At 36.6% G+C, this 19,630-nt stretch overlaps 1 protein-coding gene across 2 annotated transcripts in view; it reads right to left on the reverse strand.

Annotated features, from left to right (window-relative positions):
- LOC115209368 (phospholipid phosphatase-related protein type 1-like) overlaps positions 1 to 18,667 on the reverse strand; it is a 221,064-nt gene extending 202,397 nt beyond the window's left edge. Inside the window, exon 1 of one of the 2 annotated variants that reach the window (XM_029777742.2) lies at positions 18,158 to 18,667. The gene's annotated coding sequence lies outside the window, so the exon portion shown is untranslated. Of the gene's footprint in view, positions 1 to 10,019; positions 10,161 to 18,157 lie in introns of those variants that run through there. The other variant, XM_029777744.2, reaches the window with a different exon arrangement.
- Positions 18,668 to 19,630: the final 963 nt, after the last annotated feature.

The raw sequence follows: 19,630 nt of genomic DNA on the forward strand, positions 1-19,630 counted from the left end.
TACTGGTGCAGTTGATACTCTCTCCCTCAGGCTGTAGTATCTTCAATATTCAATTGATTCAAGGGTGGAAGACCTGAGCATGTATCTATGTCAGCCCACAACTACAATGATACCTAAAACTATTAGCATAACTATGAAACTTGCCACCAACTCTTACTCACTCGGGAGTCACAGTTATGCTAGTGAAGCACAGAAAAGCAGTGACCATGATTTCACCCTCCACCCCACCCCACACTGCGCCGCCACCACCACCACCACACGCATTTTGTTTCTATCATCCTTTGAGAGGTTCTTAGCGAGGTGGAAGGAACAGAGGCACTTGTCTTCAAACTAGAAACCTGACCTGGGTGCTTGCAACAGTGAATTCTGCTAAAAGCATTGAGGATGTCAAGTGATGGTGTCAAAGGGTAAACCTCCACCATCATCATCACCACCACCACACACACCTGCACACTCAGAATGTAAAGAGCTGGTACAAATACCAGTTTCAAATTTTGACACAAGGCCAGCAATTTCAGGTGAGGGGTAAGTAGATTACATTACCCCACTCCCCAGTGCTTAACCAGTTCTTATTTTATTGACCCTGAAAGGATAAGAGGCAAAGTCAACCTCAGTGAAATCGGAACTCAGAATGTAAAGACAGGTGAAATGCCACTAAGCAATTTGTCCAGCATGCTAAGGATTCTGCTAGCTTGCTGCCTTACCTGGAACAAATATTACAAAGTCTCTCATCTAATGTCCCAATAATTCTGCTAATCTCCCACTCTGAAAAGGTACTTCATGTAATTGACCCCCAAAATGATGGAAAATAAAGTTTATCTTGGTATGATTTGAACTTAGTAGAAGTCATAATTATGATTGTGTACATTCTGTTACCCAGAGCATCTGGAAATTTGTGTTAATTTTGTTTTTCAACAGCTGATACAGGTTGTAATTACACTTTGGCACAGCTAATCTATTTTAACTAACTTTAAAAAAATCACTGTCATCTTATTTAGTACTGTTTTTGATTTGTTCTTTTCTAAGTTGGTTCATGAAGTTTACGAAAATCTTCTCATGAAAATCACAAGGTATTTCACATTTATTATAAAAAATATTGAATAAAAGTTCTATACAGTACTGGTTGGTAGAAAATATATATACATAGACCTTTTCTATTGGCATCAACAGCTAATGTAAAATTTTCTATGTACAACCCTAGATTAATCTCACTAAAATTTAATTTTATAAATGTGTGTGTACACACACACATACACACATATGTATGGAGAAAATTTGAATTTTTTTTTTCTCCCAGAAACATGTCTGCTTTCAAGGTTATACTATTGCAAACAGATTAAAAAATAGAGAGTGCATATGTTATGTCTTTGAGGGTGATAAAGAAAATCAATGAGGGAGAAAAAGGCAGTGTGGGAGAATAAAGAAATGAAAAAAGGGAGAACATAAAACAAGGGTGAGATGTGGTGTGAGAGAAAAAAAAGACAAAACACTAAATTTATATCAGAATTTAAATACCACACACACACACACAATCATGTAATCATCATTACTGTTATTTTATGTCCAGTTTTGTGGTGGTTTGCATTGGAGAGGGTTATTGCTGCTCTCTTAAAGAGATTATGAGAGCACATCTTACCATAAGTTTCAATGAGAAAAGGCTGAGCTTTTGAATTGTCTATCTTAGACAAGTATTTTTTTGTTTATTGTTTATTGTGAAGGCGCGTGGCTTAGTGGTTAGGACATTCGGCTCACAATTGTAAGGTCGTGAGTTCGATTCCCAGCGATGCGTTGTGTCCTTGAGCAAGACACTTTATTTCATGTTGCTCCAGTTCACTCAGAGGGTTGTTGCTGCTCTCTTAAAGAGATTATGAGAGCACATCTTACCATAAGTTTCAATGAGAAAAGGCTGAACCCTTGAATTATCTATCTTAGACAAGTACTTTTTGTTTATTGTCTCTGATAGGATGTGAGATTTGAAAGAACACCAAGAGCTAAAATGAATACTGCAAGACATTCTGCCTAACATTTGAACTTTTGTGTTCAATTCTTTGCTTTACACACACACACACACACACACACACACACACACGTCTATGTGTGTGTAAATACACATATGCACACAGACACATGCATACACATATATCACATTTTTAACGAAAACTTTTCCATGCTTGCATGTGCCAGCCAGAGTCTGTTGAGGCAGACTTTCTACACCTGGATGCCTTTCCTGTCACCAACTCTCACCGGTTTCAAAACAAGGTAATATTTTCCCATGGCTAGACATGTGTCTCGCAGAATATCGAAAATGAATGACACTGTTTGCGTCATTCATTACAACTGGTGTATTATTTCAAGACAAGGAAACGCGAACATACATATACGCTCACACGAATATGACAGGCTTCTTTCAATTTCTGTCTACCAAATTCACTCACAAGACTTTGGCCAATTCAGAGCTTTAGTAGAAGATAGTTGCTGAAGGTATCTAAGCAGTGGTGCCCTGGACATTTTATATATACAGTAATCACTCACCATGTCGAGGTTCACCTGTTGTGCCTTCCAATATGTCGTGGATTTTTCAGGCTAATATATGTAAATTTCTGCAGGTGATGGTATTTATATATTTTTAGATTTATATATTTTTAGATTTTAATTATTTCTGTGGTAAAATAAGCATTTTCATGCCTAAAAATTAATAAATTATTAAATAGGACTGCACTGTATAACACATTAATTGAAATATATTAAAAGGAAATACGTAGAGTACCATACGTGAGTAAACAAAGAATCGCACATACTGTATGGAAAACGAAACTCAAGAGGCAAGTTTGCGGTATTGTTTTGCATTTATGATAAAATAAATATATACAAATCATAAAAATAATAAAATAAAATATACAGTTCAGTACTGTTTCTACTTTGCGGATTTTCACCTATTGCGGGGGTTTTTGGAATGTAACACCTGTGATAGTTGAGGGATTACTGTGTATAAATAAATATATATATATACACATACGTACACATATGAAAATATATGGAGATGTAAAAATATCAATCATCTAAGACAAAGCATTGTCCTCATCTCATTTGTTGTTAGCACATTTTGCCTGATGTACTCTCCAGCCTTCATCAGGTGTCCTGGGGGAATTTCGAACCTGGGTTCTCATTCCTAAGGTATTTTTCCAATGTTGTTGTTATTATCATTATCATTATTATTATTATTATTATTATTCAGGTTACTGCCTGGAATCGAACTTGGAATCTTGGGGTTAGTAGCCTGCGCACTTAACCACTATACCATATTCAGTGACCTGAATAATAATAATAATAATAATAATAATAATAATAATAATAATAATAATAACATGGGAAAAATACCTTAGGAATGAGAACCCAGGTTCAAAATTCCCCCAAAACACCTGATGTAGGCTGGAGAGTACATCAGCCAAAATGCTGTGTTAACAACAAACAAGATGAGGATAAATATCTGTCAAATGTAACTGATGTAAATAATTCATCTCTCAAATATAGAACTGTATCATCTAAAACAGAGGTTCTCAACTTGAGTGGTACCAGCCCCAAAGGGGTGTTGGGCATGTCAAAGAGGGAATTAGGCTTTAGTGGGCAGTGAGGTAACATAATTACCACACTAAATTTTACACCAATAGTAGTGATTATATTATACATGTTAAAACTAGTAAAGATTATTAAAATAAAATGAGATCACATCAAGCGCAGGGAAGTCATTAACCTGCAATGTATAAAGTAAATTTTACAACATTCGACTGTATCAATTTTTTTATCATTTCACTGTTAAAAGTTTATACAATCCACTTTTAGAGTAAAATTTATAAATTGTCATCTGAGTTAAGTTAGTTTAGCCATGATACCTCACTTGCCATTTGGATGGGTGCAAGGCATAACAAATACTTAAAAGGAAGACAGTGGGTGCAACAGAAAAAAAAAAACTGGCTAAGAACCACTGGTTCAAGGTTAATATGACTTGTGTCATATAAGCATTCAATGAAGATATGAAATGCAAAATTTATGTTGACATATCATTTTCTGGAAAGGAAGGAAAATTTCAAGAGAGGACAGCTTGTAATTCAGAAAGAAAATGTTAAATAAGGCGGTGAGCTGGCAGAAACATTAGCACGCCGGACGAAGCGCTTAGCGGTATTTCATCTACCGTTACATTCTGAGTTCAAATTCCGCCGAGGTCGACTTTGCCTTTCATCCTTTCGGGATCGATAAATTAAGTACCAGTTACGCACTGTGGTTGATGTAATCGACTTAAACCATTTGTCTGTCCTTGTTTGTCCCTTCTATGTTTAGCCCCTTGTGGGCAATAAATAAATAAGAAAATGTTAAATAAGTACAATTATATGCTTATATCGGTAAAAGTTTTATGTACAAAGGAAGCACTTATAAACACACACACACACGATGGACTCTCCAGTCGAAGACAATGTATGAACGTTCAGCCTCCTGCCGAATGACCTGCACAAATGATTTGTTTATAGTGATCAAATGTATGTGATGTGACATTAGCTCACACTCTCCTTCAAATCGATGTTGTGAGAACAGGCGCATGGAGTGTATCATGCATCAAGTGTCAAAGTGATCGGGTGGGGGGCAACATGAAATGAAGTGTTTTTGCTCAAGAACACATTGCACTACCAGGGCTAGGAAGTGAAAACATGATCTCGCAATCATAAGTGCAACATCCTAACCACAAAGCCATACACACACACACACATTGCAAGGTTCACTGACAACAAGTGGACCTGTCCAGTTGCTGCCGAGAGGTATCCAAGAGATTGGAAGAGGTCACTTGAAAGGCCTCAACGATGAGGATGGGGGTGATTTGGTCAAGCATTTTGGGTCAAGATGGAAAAAAAATGATGCAGTCAAGACAGAATTGGAAGCACATTGTGACCAGTGGTGTGTAACAGCATCTGCAAGCTTACTGTGATGTGAGAGACATACACACACATATATATATATACATACATGTATATATATATCACACATATGTGTACATGTATATACACATACACACACATGTATACCTATATACACACACGTGTACATACATATAAATGTACACACATATGTATCCAGATATACAAATGTACACACATATGCATACATATATACAAATATACACGTGTATATATATATTTACAAATATACACGTGTATATGTATATACAATATATGCACACCCATATATATACGAATATACACACACCCATATATATATATATATATATATATATATATATATATATATATTACAAATATACACGTGTATATGTATATACAAATATATGCACACCCATATATATACGAAATACACACACCCATATATATATATATATATTATATATATATATATATATATATATATATACACACAAATATACACACATGTCTACACATGTTTGTATATCTTCTTTTATATCTTCTTTTATATATATGCACACCCATATATATACGAATATACACACACCCATATATATATATATTATATATATATATATATATATATATATACACACAAATATACACACATGTCTACACATGTTTGTATATCTTCTTTTATTGTTGAGGCATCCGACTGCAGCCATATAGTTCTGGGTTCAGTCCCACTGTGTGGCACCTTGGGCAAGTACCTTCTACTATAGCCTCAGGAAGACCCAAGCCTTGTTAGGGGATCTGATAGACGAAAACCAAAAGATATTCCGAATGTGTGTGTGTGTGTGTGTGTGTGTGTCCACCACTGCTTGACAACCGGTGTTGGTGCGTTTACGTTTCTAGCGGTTCGGCAAAGAGATCAATAAGAATAGAAAGTGCTGGTATCGAGTCATTCGACTAAAAAAAGAAAACATTCTTCACGGCATTGCCCCAGCACGACCACAGTCTGATGAATGAACAAGTAAAAGATATATAAATATCTCTCCAGGACTACCATAGGGGAGAAAAAAGTGTAGGTGGGGTAGGCTATATTCTTTAGTGAGATAGGAAGGGAAAGCCAGCCTTTGCGGCAGAAATAGAGAAGTGTGTGTGTGAAGTGGGGGAGAATAAAAAATGAAGACCTAGAACATGAGAAGAACGGCGGGCAAATCTAATAAGTGTTATATCGAGAAGTTAGGAACCAAACAGATAGAACAGCAAAGTATGACTGACTATAAAGAAAAAAAAATACATAAAATAAAAACAAAGTGTTTTAACAGTGAACTGGGGAATTTCTACTCCCACGGAATACTTCTCGTCCATTCTAGCCTCCCTCTACTTTTGTCTTGTACAAGATTTTTCGTGAACGAAGACTGCACGTTTCCGCCCTCCCCCGCACTTCAACATAGCGGGTAAAACCCCTAATGTTTTTTTTTTTGTGGGGGGGGGGTTCTCTGTTTGTTTTCTAGACTGAAATTGGTTTTGCTGTTATTTTTAAATGAGAGATAAGATAAAGTTTTCAACATTCACGCCTTTCTAAAATTACCTTAATTGGGTGAGTTTTTATTTGGAGATTAATAATAAGAATCGTTTTTTTTTTTTTACTATAGGCACAAGGCCTGAAGTTTGGGGTGAGGGAAGATTATTGAGGACATCGGCCAGAGTACTTGACCGGTACTTTATTTCATCGATCCCAAAAGGATGAAAGACAAAATCGATCTCAGCAGAATTTCAGCTGAGAACGTAATGAGCTGGAAGAAATAAGCTCTATGTCCGACACGCTAACGATTCTGCCAGCTCGCCGCCTTTTTGAGATTAATAATAACGATTTCTGATTTAGGTACAACGCCAGCAATTTGAGGGAAGGGTGTTAGTCGATATTATCGACTCGAGTTGTTGACTAGTACTTTATTTTATCGACCCAGAAAGGATGAAAGGCAAAATTGACCTCAGCGTCATTTGAACTCAGAACGTAAAGAGCTGTGACTAAATACTGTTAGTCATTTTTATCCGACGCTTTAACCATTTCTGCCAATCTATAAAAACTTCAACATCTCTCTCGGGGATTCTAAATCAGTAAACTGTCAAGCTAGCGAACCAACGAAATGAACTTCTACATCCTAGCTCGACCTGTGAGAAATATTAGTCTTATCTTCTTACGGCACCCTACCGTTTTTTTTTCTTTCTTCATTTTAATTGAAATAACACACTAAATATATAGACAGATACACAATATTTGAACACAGACAGACAGACAAACACACGATATGGTCACGCTCTGAATTCCTTTGATCGTAGGGCAAGCTTGAATAATACTGTGTTTTGTTTGTTTTGGGGAAATAATAAATGGCCTTTCGAAGTAAAATAAGGGAGCCAACATGATTACTATCAAAAATCGAAACTCTGTTTGCAAACAGGACCTGCGAATACTTTACAGTCTCGCAACTAGAGCGTAACTCCTCGCCCTCATATAAATAATACTTAATGGTTTCTGACTCGCAATTAAGACAGTCGAAGACGAAACGATGCCGAGAAGTGCATCGATCATCAGTATATTATTCTGATGTTTACTTTATCGACTTCAGTGGGATGAAAGGCAAAGCAGAAACCCGTAGGATTAGAACACGAATCAGTGAGATATCGAACAAGATATAGTAAAATTTTATCACTAAACGTTCGAGCCATCAACCACCTCCTTACAGTATTAATAGTTTCTGTCTTCTCCTTTGAGCCTAGTCAGTTAAATTACTCTCTTAATGGTATAAATATTATCAGCTCTAGAGGGAAGTTGTGTTGATGAAAGGCAAAGTTGATCCCAATGGAATTTGTAATTCCTTTTAACAAGGCATTCAGTGAAGGAAAAAGAGCAGGGTTTAGTTGTTTCGTTATATACTTCATGCATCCTACCAATACGATCGAAGAGAGAGCCTACATATGTACTGGGTTGCCAAAATAACAGCAACATTTCCTTGAATCATATCCTAAGAGTAAAAACACATAAACATTGGACAATGATGTCCTAGATATAGAAAAATACTGGAATGGTCACGAATGAAACGCCTTTCATTCTAGGTTTACTCAATCACAGCTGACGACCCAGGGCTAAATAACATTTGTTTTATCACCCCTCCCTGCACGGTGTGAAAAAATTATCGCCTTGATCTGTATACAGGAGACTAAATAAAATACGTTTTAACCACGATAATAAACAACAATGGTTCCAAATGTTGGTATAGGGCCAGCAGTATTTGAGGTGGGAGGGGAGTGGAAGTCAATTACATCGACAACCACCCCCCCTATAGGATCTGACTGGTACTTAATTTATCGACTCCGAAAGGATGAAAGGGGCAAAGTCGACCTCGGCGGAATTTGAGCCCAGAACGTAAAGACGGTCGAAATGCCGCAAAGCATTTTGTCCCGCGCTTTAATAGTTCTGCCAGTTCGCCGCCTTACGATAATAATTTTTTTTTTTTTTTTTTTTTTACACGTGTACAAGGTCAGAAATTTTGTGCTTAAGAACTGTCGATTGTATTTACTGTAATTCTTGAACGCCCCCACCTTTTTTTTAATCATCCAGAGACGAATCAAATGCAAAGTTGACTTCGATGGGATTTGAGCTCGGAACGTAAAGCGATGGAACAAATAATACTGCAGAAGTATTTTGTCCGACGTTCCACCGACTATAGCAATCCATAATTGTTCGCCTTAGTACAGGAGCACACATTTTGTGGAAGGAATAGTTTTCTATTTTGTCAACTTTGGAAGACCGAAAAAGAAAAGGGAAAAAAAAAAAGTCGACCACGACAGGATTTGAACTCGGAACGTAACAGAGGTGTCATTATAATTTGTTTTATAATTTTCGCACAAGCCCAGTAATTTTGATAGGAGGGGGTGGTAGAAGTCGATTACATCGACCTCGGTACTTGACAAGTACTTAGTCTATTGACCTCGAAAGTACAAATGATAAAGTTAACCTCAGCGGGAATAGGACTCGGGAACATAATAATGATTTGGAAAAAATACCGCAAAGCTTTCCTTCCGATGCTCTACTATTTCTGCTTCTCAGAAGGATAGGGAGAAAGATTGATAGCTTCTTTCTGTTTTTATTCTTATTATTATTATTGTTAATTAAATTCAGATATGAAGCTATAAGTTTAACTGGCTAGCAGAGACTGAAACAGATGAGTGAATTAAAACAGTGTTATATCGAACATAACGAGACAGAAAAAAAAAATGTTAGAAACTATTATTTGTGAGACAAATAGTTTAGTGAAATTTACGCTGGCAGGGAGAAGAATATAATCGGTAAAATTGTGACATCTGTTTTGCCAAACTGGGATAAGGTAAAAGACAGAAGTTTATTTATCCCGGCAAAAATACACAAAATACTTTTCTTATTTTCATTTTCAGGAGAAATGCATAAATAAACAGTCGTTATATATACATATAGAGAAACTGCAGTCAATAGATATAAGGATATAATATATATATATATATATATATATATATATATATATACACAAACACACACACACACACACACACACACATACATACATGCATGGCAGATGTTAAATATGGGTTAAATTCCGGTGAAAAAGAAAATAAAACAAAGATAAAAATCCCCGGAGTTTGTTCCATAGAAAGCTCCACTGCTTTCATTGGAATTGATCCAATTTCCTTTGTCTTTTATATGGAAGACGAAGGTTTGGTGAGACCATATTAGGTTATCAATAGGCTGTGCCAACAAGAAGGAATATTAAAAAGAAAAAAAGAATTGGGGATTGGGGCAATCCCTGCTGTCCCCCTCCTACAGAATTCCAAATGCAAACGGGATTTCTTCCATTCTATAGAAGAAGCGGGAGGCACACTAGAACCCGAAAACCAAGTTATATATATATACACGCAAACAAAAATTAGCTGTATGTATTATTTTTTTTTTTTGTCGGAGAAATATAATTCCATAATTAACATGAAAAAAAGTGTCATTTATTGTGAAAACAGGAAGAATTTGTCGTAATATAATTTTAAAAAATCAAAGAAAAACTGATAAAAACTCACCCATTATTATATTAGATTTCTCGTGAAAACGTTTCTCAAGTAATAACAATAACAATAATGGTAAATATCCAAGAGGAATTATATACGTGTGTGTGTTTATATTAATATATATAATATGCAGATATATGTTAACGTAGATATTATAAGGTGAAAAATATGAATGGCTATATATATATATGTATATGTATATATATTTATATAAGTATGTATATATGTGTTAAAAAATTGACAGCTATGTAGCTTCTGGAAATATCCACTTATAGAGACAAGATTTTGGGGAAAGATTCAAAGAACAGGTGTATAAATTGCGAAAGATTGTCAAAACAAGACTAGGTTTGAATTACTTGAAAGAGGCAGTGAGACAGGTAAAATGTATCCTGAGAGAAAAAGGAAACAATCTTTCGATATATATATATATGTATGTATAGATACAGAGGCAGCTCAGGCAAATGGTAAAGTTGGAATAAATATGTAAACAAATACGATTTTTTTTTTCTTTTTTTGGGGTTCCTTTTTATCCTGTTCTTAAGAAGCGACAACTTATTTTCGGATCTGGCAGCAGTTGTTATTGTGTTTGATATATAAAGTGTTGGAAATGATACCAGCTTGTCTATCTGGCTCTGTTGACGCTCCGTGCTTTATTAAAATTATTATTATTACTATAGGGAGTGTTAAAGAGACGGTGGGGGAAGATAGAGAGAGAGAGAGTAAAAGTTAGAGAGTGGGTGTGAGAGAGAGGGAGAAGGAAAGAACGAAAGGGTTAGCGCTTCAGTGTTAATGTTTGTGTATGTATGAATGTGTGTGTGTGTGTGTGGCTGAATCTATTTGTGTGTGACAGAGGAAGGAAGAATATGTATGTGAGAGGGAAAGAGTGCGCGTAAGCATAAGAGAAAGAGAGCGTGTGAAAGAAAGGGAGAGAGAATAGATGATTATAGAAACAGAAAGCGCGCGCGTGTTTGAGTGCGTATAGACGAGATAAAGATTATGTGTGTGTGCGTGTGTTGTGCTGTGTGTGTGTGTGTGTGCGCGCATGTGTTGTGCTGTGTGTGTGTGAAAAAGGGAAAGGGAGAGAATATGCGTGAATTCAAGAAAGAGAAGTAGAGGAGACAAAGAAAGAGTAAGTGAGAAAGAGAGAGGGGAGAAAGGGTGAGAGTTTATTTGTGAGAAAGAGATGAGTGAGACGGAGAAAGTGTAAGAGAGTGACTCAAAGGAATGGTGAAAATATGAGAGAAAGATAGAGAGAGAGAGATAGTGAAACTAAGAAATGGTAAGAATATGAGAGAGAATCTAAAAAATAGGGAAGATGTATGAGAAAGTGAGAGCGCTTAGAAGAAATGGTGAATGTATTTTGTGTAAAAGATAGACGTGTGTGTGTGTTAGAAAAAAATGTACAGATGTTTGAGAGAGGAACAGGAAGAAATGAAGAGACAGAAGATAAGTGAAAGTGCGTGTACATGTATGTATCTATATGTCTTGCCTATATGTGTGTGTGTGGGTTTGTGTGTGCTTATATGTATGTTTGTGAGTGTGTGTGTGTGTTGACACAAGAAGAGGGAGCGAGGGCGAAGTGTTTTGGTTAAGACAGAACACAAGGAAAGGGATTAAAGATGGAAGTAAGGTGAAACGCTTTATTTCTTTCTTAGTAATCCAGTGTAGTAGCAGTGTGTTTGTAGATTTAAGGATCAGATGGTAGCAGTAGTTTCGTTGTTTAATCCCAGGTCAGTACTGATCCAGGCACGACTGCACGGTTGTTGTGGATTAATCACGACATTATCCAATATGATGTGTGGAAGTTTTGGCTGCCATTTCTACGCCACAGCAGGGGTGTTTGTTACTGGCGGTGGTGGTGGTGGTGATCATGCTGTTATTCAACCCTAGGTTAGGCTTAATCAAGCAGATTTATGATCAAAAATGTTCAAGCAGTGATCATTCAATCCAGTTTGTTTTACACCAGGAACAACATTTTACAATGTGTCCTTCTCTCAATACTATAGTAATGTGGGAATTGTCTGAGACTTGGTTGTTATATCTAGCATAGCGAACGGCACTTCAGCAGTCCCTTCAATATGTTTGTAATGATTGTAATTGATGTTATTGTTTAGCCCCAGATCTATCCTAATCAAGCAAACTTATAATTAAAAGAATTCTAACCATGACCATCCCATCTTATTTTCTACGCTGAATGAACACTATAACCACGAAGAGAATGCTGTGTGTTCTCTAAGACAGTAGAGTGTGTAATTTGAGAGAGATTTGGTTAGTATTTCTAGCAGACCAGGTGCACATGTAGAAGCTCCTGCGATGGCGCTGGTGACTGTGGTGGTGGTGGTAATATGCTGATGTTGATAGTGATAGTGGTTGTAGCGCTCTTGTCAATAGTGGTGTTGATGGTAATGGTGGTGGAAGTGGTTGCGATGATGCTGGCGATGTTGTTGTCGGTGCTCAAGCCGTTAGTGCCAATAGTGATGGCAGTGGTGGCATTGGCGGTGGTGATTGGTGGGTCTTAGAGCAGTAGTTATAGCAACACGACAGTTGTGACAAAAGTGGGGGTGGTAGAGGTGATGGTGGTGGATTGTTGGTATTAGTGATGGTGATGGTATTGGTGAAGATGATATAAATGAAGATAAAGTCGGTGATGTTGATTATACTGCTGGCGTAGCTGTTGTTGAGTTAACCCTGGCTGAATACGCTTACAATCAAATGCATTCAACTTACAAAACGTCACCCTTTTGCCATCATTGCGTGCTGTTGTTGCTATTTTAACAGCAGATGTTTGGCTGCTATTTCTAGCTGGTCTAGGATCTCTTGCTAGCTTGACAAATTACATGTGTAAAATTCTCTTTGTTGTAACAATATACATATGTATATTTATATGTATGATAGTGGTGTTGATGGTAATGTTGATTTTGTTTAACACCAAGTCAGCCCTGTTTGAGCAAACATTTTTGGGAAAGATATTCCAGAAGTGACCACCTCGCCAATTATTTATTTATTTATTTATCTATATTGTATACCATATACACTTGTATTTTATTTTATCTTATGTCATTCTAAGTAAGTCTATACACTGTATGTCCGTCGTTGCATTGTCCACGTCTGTCGCCCTGGTGGCAATTATTATTATTATTATTATTATTATTATTATTATTATTATTATTATTATTTTATTATTATTATTATTACTATTATTATTATCATTTGGTTTCCAAAATACGGTGTATCTAATACAACATCATCAATCCGCTTTTTCTCTTTTTAAATAGTAGTTTATTATTTTGACAGCTATTTGGCTGTTATTTCTAGCAGGCCGAGCGAGCAGACCATGTAGAAGCTCTGTCGTTGGCGCGTCGCGCGCTCGAAAGCATGCGTATGTGTATGTGTCCAGTGTGTGTGTGTGTGTGTGTGTGTGTGTGTGTGTGTGTCTACTGTTTATGATGATGGTGACAAAAACAGCATAGTAGCAGTGCTTATAGACAGAGAAAGACTGTGGCGTGCTGCTTGGAATGAACCATTACTGTTGTGGAGTGACACAACTATAACACAACATTTAACTGGCTGGCTTTGCTTTTATTTCAGTAGTTGTAGGTTCAATACGAGAGATTATTATTTACAGGCGGATCAGTCGTCTCTTTCCAAACCCGTACCCCCTCCCACCACTCTTCTCCTCTCATTTCTTTACGTATATCATACACATGCACATGTATGTGTGAGTGTTTGTGTACACACATGGATACATGCATGCATACATACGTACACACAATGCATACACACACAAGTAGACAGACAAACAGTCAGATAGACAGACAGACAGACAGATAGATAGATAGATAGACAGACAGACAGACAGACAGACAGACAGACAGACAGACAGACAGACAGACAGACAGACAGACAGACAGACAGACAGACAGACAGATAGATAGATAGATAGATAGATAGATAGATAGATAGATAGATAGATAGATAGAAAGAGAGACAGACAGATAGATAGATAGATAGATAGATAGATAGATAGATAGATAGATAGATAGATAGATAGATAGATGTATGCATGCATGCATACATGTACTTATATATAAGTATGTATGTGTATGTGCACATATTTACACATACATACCTATATATAATATATGTATATATACCACACATATATGTGTGGGTATATATGTATGTATGTATGTATGTGTTTATATATATATGCGTATGGATGCATGCATAAATATATAAATGCATACATCCATCTCTCTACATATGTCATAAATGCATATATATGTATATATGCATATATCTGTGTGACTGTGAGAGAGAGAGAGAGAATGTGTGCGTGCACATGTGTGTGTATGTGGGAGAGAGAAAAAGAGGAACAAGGAAAGTGAGCGTGTGCGTGCGTGTGTTCAGGTATTAAAATAAATATCTATACGTGACATCATTCAAAGCTGATGTGGAAACATTCACTGAATGTCGAAAGAAAATAATCAGGATTAGGTAATATGGTGACAAACTCTATCCGAGACTTACTGACACCGTTCTTTACACACACACGCACACACACAAACGCACACACACACACACACATACACACACATGCACGCCATCGTTCACGTATATGTGCTTATATATATATACACACACACACACATGTTAATATATATATGTATGTATATGTTTATATATATGTATGTATATATGTTTATATATAGATATATATGTATGTATATATGTTTATAAATACATATATGTATGTATGTTTATATATATATATATTATATATATATATGTATAAATGTTTATATATATACATATATATATATATATATATATATATATATATATATTATATATATATATATACATATATATTTATGCATCATAATATTGTTTACTAATCTAGCCTAACCACTACATATATATAGACATACATGTTTACATATGCATATATGTTTATATATACATTTATGTATATGTATTTATTTATATATACAAATAATACATATATATATATGTATGCATATATATATATGCTTATATCTATCTATCTATCTATCTCTCTCTCTCTCTCTATATATATATATATACACACATATATATATACACACACACATATACATATACATGTGGGTGCACGCGCGCGCGTGTGTATGCATGTATGTACGTGTGTGTGTATGTATGTATGTATGTATGTATGTATGCATGTATGTATGCATGCATGTATGAATGAATATAGTTAAATCACATTCTGTAAGGAGTCTGTAATCCTTGATACATTATTCTTGAAAGAAGGACGAGTAAGTCATGCCTGGAATGCTTTTGATCATCATGATTCTCTGAACGATCGAAGCTAACCTGGGGCTAAGCCACAACACCAGGAACAACAAGTATAATTATATTTTTATGGTAGAAAAAAAACCAAACCCCGACCATCCTCTCATAAAGAGAAAATCTACCTGGGCGGCTGCTCCACTAGAAATAGCAGCCGAGTCATCTTCCGCAGATAATACCCTAATGTTTTATTTTAAAGGAATTAACATATTGGACACTATGGTAATGAATGTACAAAAAGATGCGATGGCCACGACTGGAACGCCCGTTTCTGTAAGTCTAACTTATAGGGCTTGATCACAGCTCATCTGGTGTATTTTACGTGGTCGTTCGATTTGCTGACGACTGCAGCCAAATTTCCCTTATGTTACACCCGACTGTCTTGATAAAAGTAGGAATTCATTAGATAATGTATTCCTAGTTATGCAATGCCCAGAAATAAGGACGATAGTGCTAATTGTGGTATTGTATGCCTTTCGCCGCCAACAACAACTACAACGTGCTGAATAATAATTTAAAATAAAGAAGTTAATTATAATTTTATTTATTCATTTATTGGAACAATGACTTGGTAGTATGGAATCTGGAAGCGTGAAGCTGTGGCATACATGCCTCTGCCTACTCAAAGATTATCGGCATAATAAGCAGAACAACAAAACATTGTGGAAGAAACTCGCGGAAAGAGAAGGAGAGAGAGAGAGAGAGAGTGAGGTGGGGGAGCAATGAGGAGGTTTCGAAACGACAACCTCACATGTTTCGTGAATTGATAATGAGTTGTATAGACATCAGGTGAGAAGAGAGAGAGAGAAATGTGATGCAACGGCACTCATTCATTTCCTGGAGACATTAATTAACTCAGAACCGAAACGAAATAGTTTTAACAAAGAATCAATTATAACGGTTGTAATTACAAGAAATATGACGGTTATTATTATTATGACTATTATCATTGTTATTATTCTTTTTCTTTTCTACTCAAGGCACTCTTATTTAGTTAGCCCCAGGTCAGCCCTGGACGAGCAAACCAATGTTCATAATTATTTCAACCGTGACCAGCCTGTCCGCTTTTTCTTTAATTCAACGTGTATTTTAAACTACATTGTCGTATACATACTTGCCTTTCAAAAACAAAGAAGCGTATGATTTAAGGGAGATTTTCAATTATTTCTAGCAGGTCGATGACCATCTGTGGTGGAAATTGATGAGGGCACGCGAAAGGATGGCGTTATCCTGCATGGGAAGTGGCGGTGTTTTATTGTGTCTTGTCCCAATTTCCCAACTTCAGCCTCTTGGACGTTGGGGTACACTTAATCCCAAATACCAGTTAATACATAACTGGTGACCGTGTCACGTCCTCTTGTTGATGTCATCGATAATAATTTTTAATCAGGCATAGAGGTTTACATACAGATAGATTAATAGCATTCATAGCACACGCAGGCCATGTGTTTGAAAACTATTCATAGATCTCTTAATTAAAATCAAGACCGTTGGAGTTTCGTAGGCACGGAAGCCCAGTTGTTGTTGTTAATGCTACTATTACTGCTGTTGTGACTCTTGATTTTCTTGTTTTGTTTTTTTACTTAGACAACCCCCTCCTATTAAAATAGACTTATATTATTAAAATCATATCATGAGCAGGTATGCCTAGAACTACGTAAACGTGTGACTGCTGCATTTATTCTTAATGTGACGTTTCCATATTTCAGGTAGGGTGCGATCCGAGGGAGGTTTCGCTGCTCTGTTTAACAGGTTGAAGCTACACACGTAAAGGACACCCATTTTTATTAAAAAAAGGTATTGATAATGTATGTATGATAATCCGGTGAATTTAGTTCCAGTTTGTTTTTTTTTACTGGTATCGAAACGTCCCTTCTATTTATCATTTACGGACAAAACCTGTCAAGTAGAACCCGAAAAATTCTGAACTCCATGTCCAGCCATCTTCAATAATAATAATAATAATAATAATAATAATAATAATAATAATAATAATAATAATAATGGTTAGGACGGTGTGTCTCTGTATGTTGTTTAACCCCAGATCAGTCCCGATAGAAGAAATTTATAATCAAAAGCGTTCCATCTGTGACAGTCCTGTCTTGTTGTTGAAGTACATTGTTATGTCTTCCTCTTAAAAATAAAATGGTAGGGCGTGATTTGAAGGAGGGGGAGATTTGGACGCTATTTCTTGGAGGTCGAGCGACCCATATAGAAGAAGCGGTTCTTCATTCTTCGTTTGGTTTGCATGGTGTGGTGATGCAACGATAGAACTGGAGGTTGTTGTGACACGCATGCCTTTCCCGATGTCATCAGTTATCCGGAAAGTGAAGCTTCAAACTAGAATCAATGACGATGATGATGATGGTGATGATGGTGATGATGATGATGATGATGATGATGATGATGATGATGATGATGGTAATGATGATGATGATGACCAGCTTTTATGACTAGGTAGTTTTTCAAGGCTTCATATGTAATCATGTGTACGCGGTGGGGGGAGCGGAGAGGAGTGGAGTAGGAGCAGGAGATAATAAGACGAAGAGAGGAAGGAAGGAAGGAAGGAAGGAAGGGAGAGAAAGAGAGAGACACAAACAGAGAAAGTATGAGAAGGAGAGAGAGAGAGTGAGTGAGAAAAAGGGGGGGTGAATGGTGTGTTGTGTTGTGTTGTGACATTCATTCCTGTCCTATCCAACGCCGTTATGGAAAAAGAAAATAACACCCAACAGCGATAACATCATCGGCAATCACAACCACAGCAATAACAACAACAACAACAACGGCAATAATAATATTAATTGTAATAAACGACTTACAATGAGAAGAACTTGAAGTGTAAATTATATTTTTTCCTTCTCCTCTTCTTCCGCCTCCTCCTCCTCTTCCTTCTTCTGCTTCGGTGCTGACTTGGTATCTTTCCCCCAGGGGTAACAGATACTAAATATTGCCCATATAACCCCGACAGGGCTTCGTATACTGATGTTGTTATTTCCACACTTCTGCTCTTTCTCTCTCTCTCTCTCACCCTCACCCTTTCTCGCTATATCTTTCTTTCTTTCTCTCTCTCTCTCTCTTTTCTCTTTTCGCGCTTTTTTCTTCCCCCTTTGCTTTCACTTTCCTTTTCTATCTTGTCTTTTCCTTTCCTTTCCCGTCACCGCCGTCGTTCTTCTCTTCTCCCTAAATCATGCTATTTGCTCTCTTCATCGATGCCTTCTTCTTTTTTTTTTTTCCCGGGTGTACGACGAAAAGAAAGCAGCAAGAGAGGAGCGAACGGACGACTGGCAAGGGTCGGGGGAGTAGGAGGAAGGGCGGCAGATGAGGAGAGCGATGTTTGAAAGAGGGCGACGACACGAATCGGCTAACACAAAACACTACTCCTCCCCATCCTCATCCTCCTCCTTTTTCTTCTTCTCATCCTTGTACTCATCTTCGTCGTCGTCCTGCCACTACTACTACTACTACTACTACTACTACTACTACCAAACTATAATGGTTTACCTTCTCCACTCGCTGCATGCATGCACACGACGTGAACTTACGTATGCTTTGATCCATATATTCAATATGCATGTATGAATGTATGTATGTATGTTTATATGTATGTGTGTGTGTGGTGTGTGTGTGTGGTATGAATGAATGAATGCTTGCATCCATGTATGTATATCATGTATGCACGTATGTATGTATGTATGTATGTATGTACGTTCGTGTGTATTTACATAAGTAGCGCACATGTTTGAATGCATGTATATGAATGAGTGTACATATGGATGTGTATGAGTGTATATATATATATATATATATAATATATATATATATATATACACATTCATATGTATATATACACACACATTCATATATATATATATATATACACACACACATTCATATATATATACACACATTCATATATATATATATATACGCGCACGCACACATACATATACACACATGCATGTATGTAATTATTGATGCCTAGATATGTGCATGTATGCAGGCATATTTACACATGTATTTAACCATACATACGCATGCTCACGTGCATTATTGCATACGCGTGCATATAAGCACGTATATCCTAAATGTACGCTTGTAAATAAATAATGTATGCACATCTGCTTTAGAACACACACACACACACATTATATATGTGTGTGCGTGTGCGCGCGTGTATGTATATATATATGTATGTGTGTGTATGTATGTATGTGTGTGTGTATGTATGTATCTATGTATGTATGTGTGTGTGTATGTATGTATGTGTGTGTGTATGTGTGTGTGTATGTATG

Source organism: Octopus sinensis, linkage group LG3 (genome assembly GCF_006345805.1).
Source record: "Octopus sinensis linkage group LG3, ASM634580v1, whole genome shotgun sequence".
Lineage (NCBI taxonomy): Eukaryota > Metazoa > Mollusca > Cephalopoda > Octopoda > Octopodidae > Octopus > Octopus sinensis.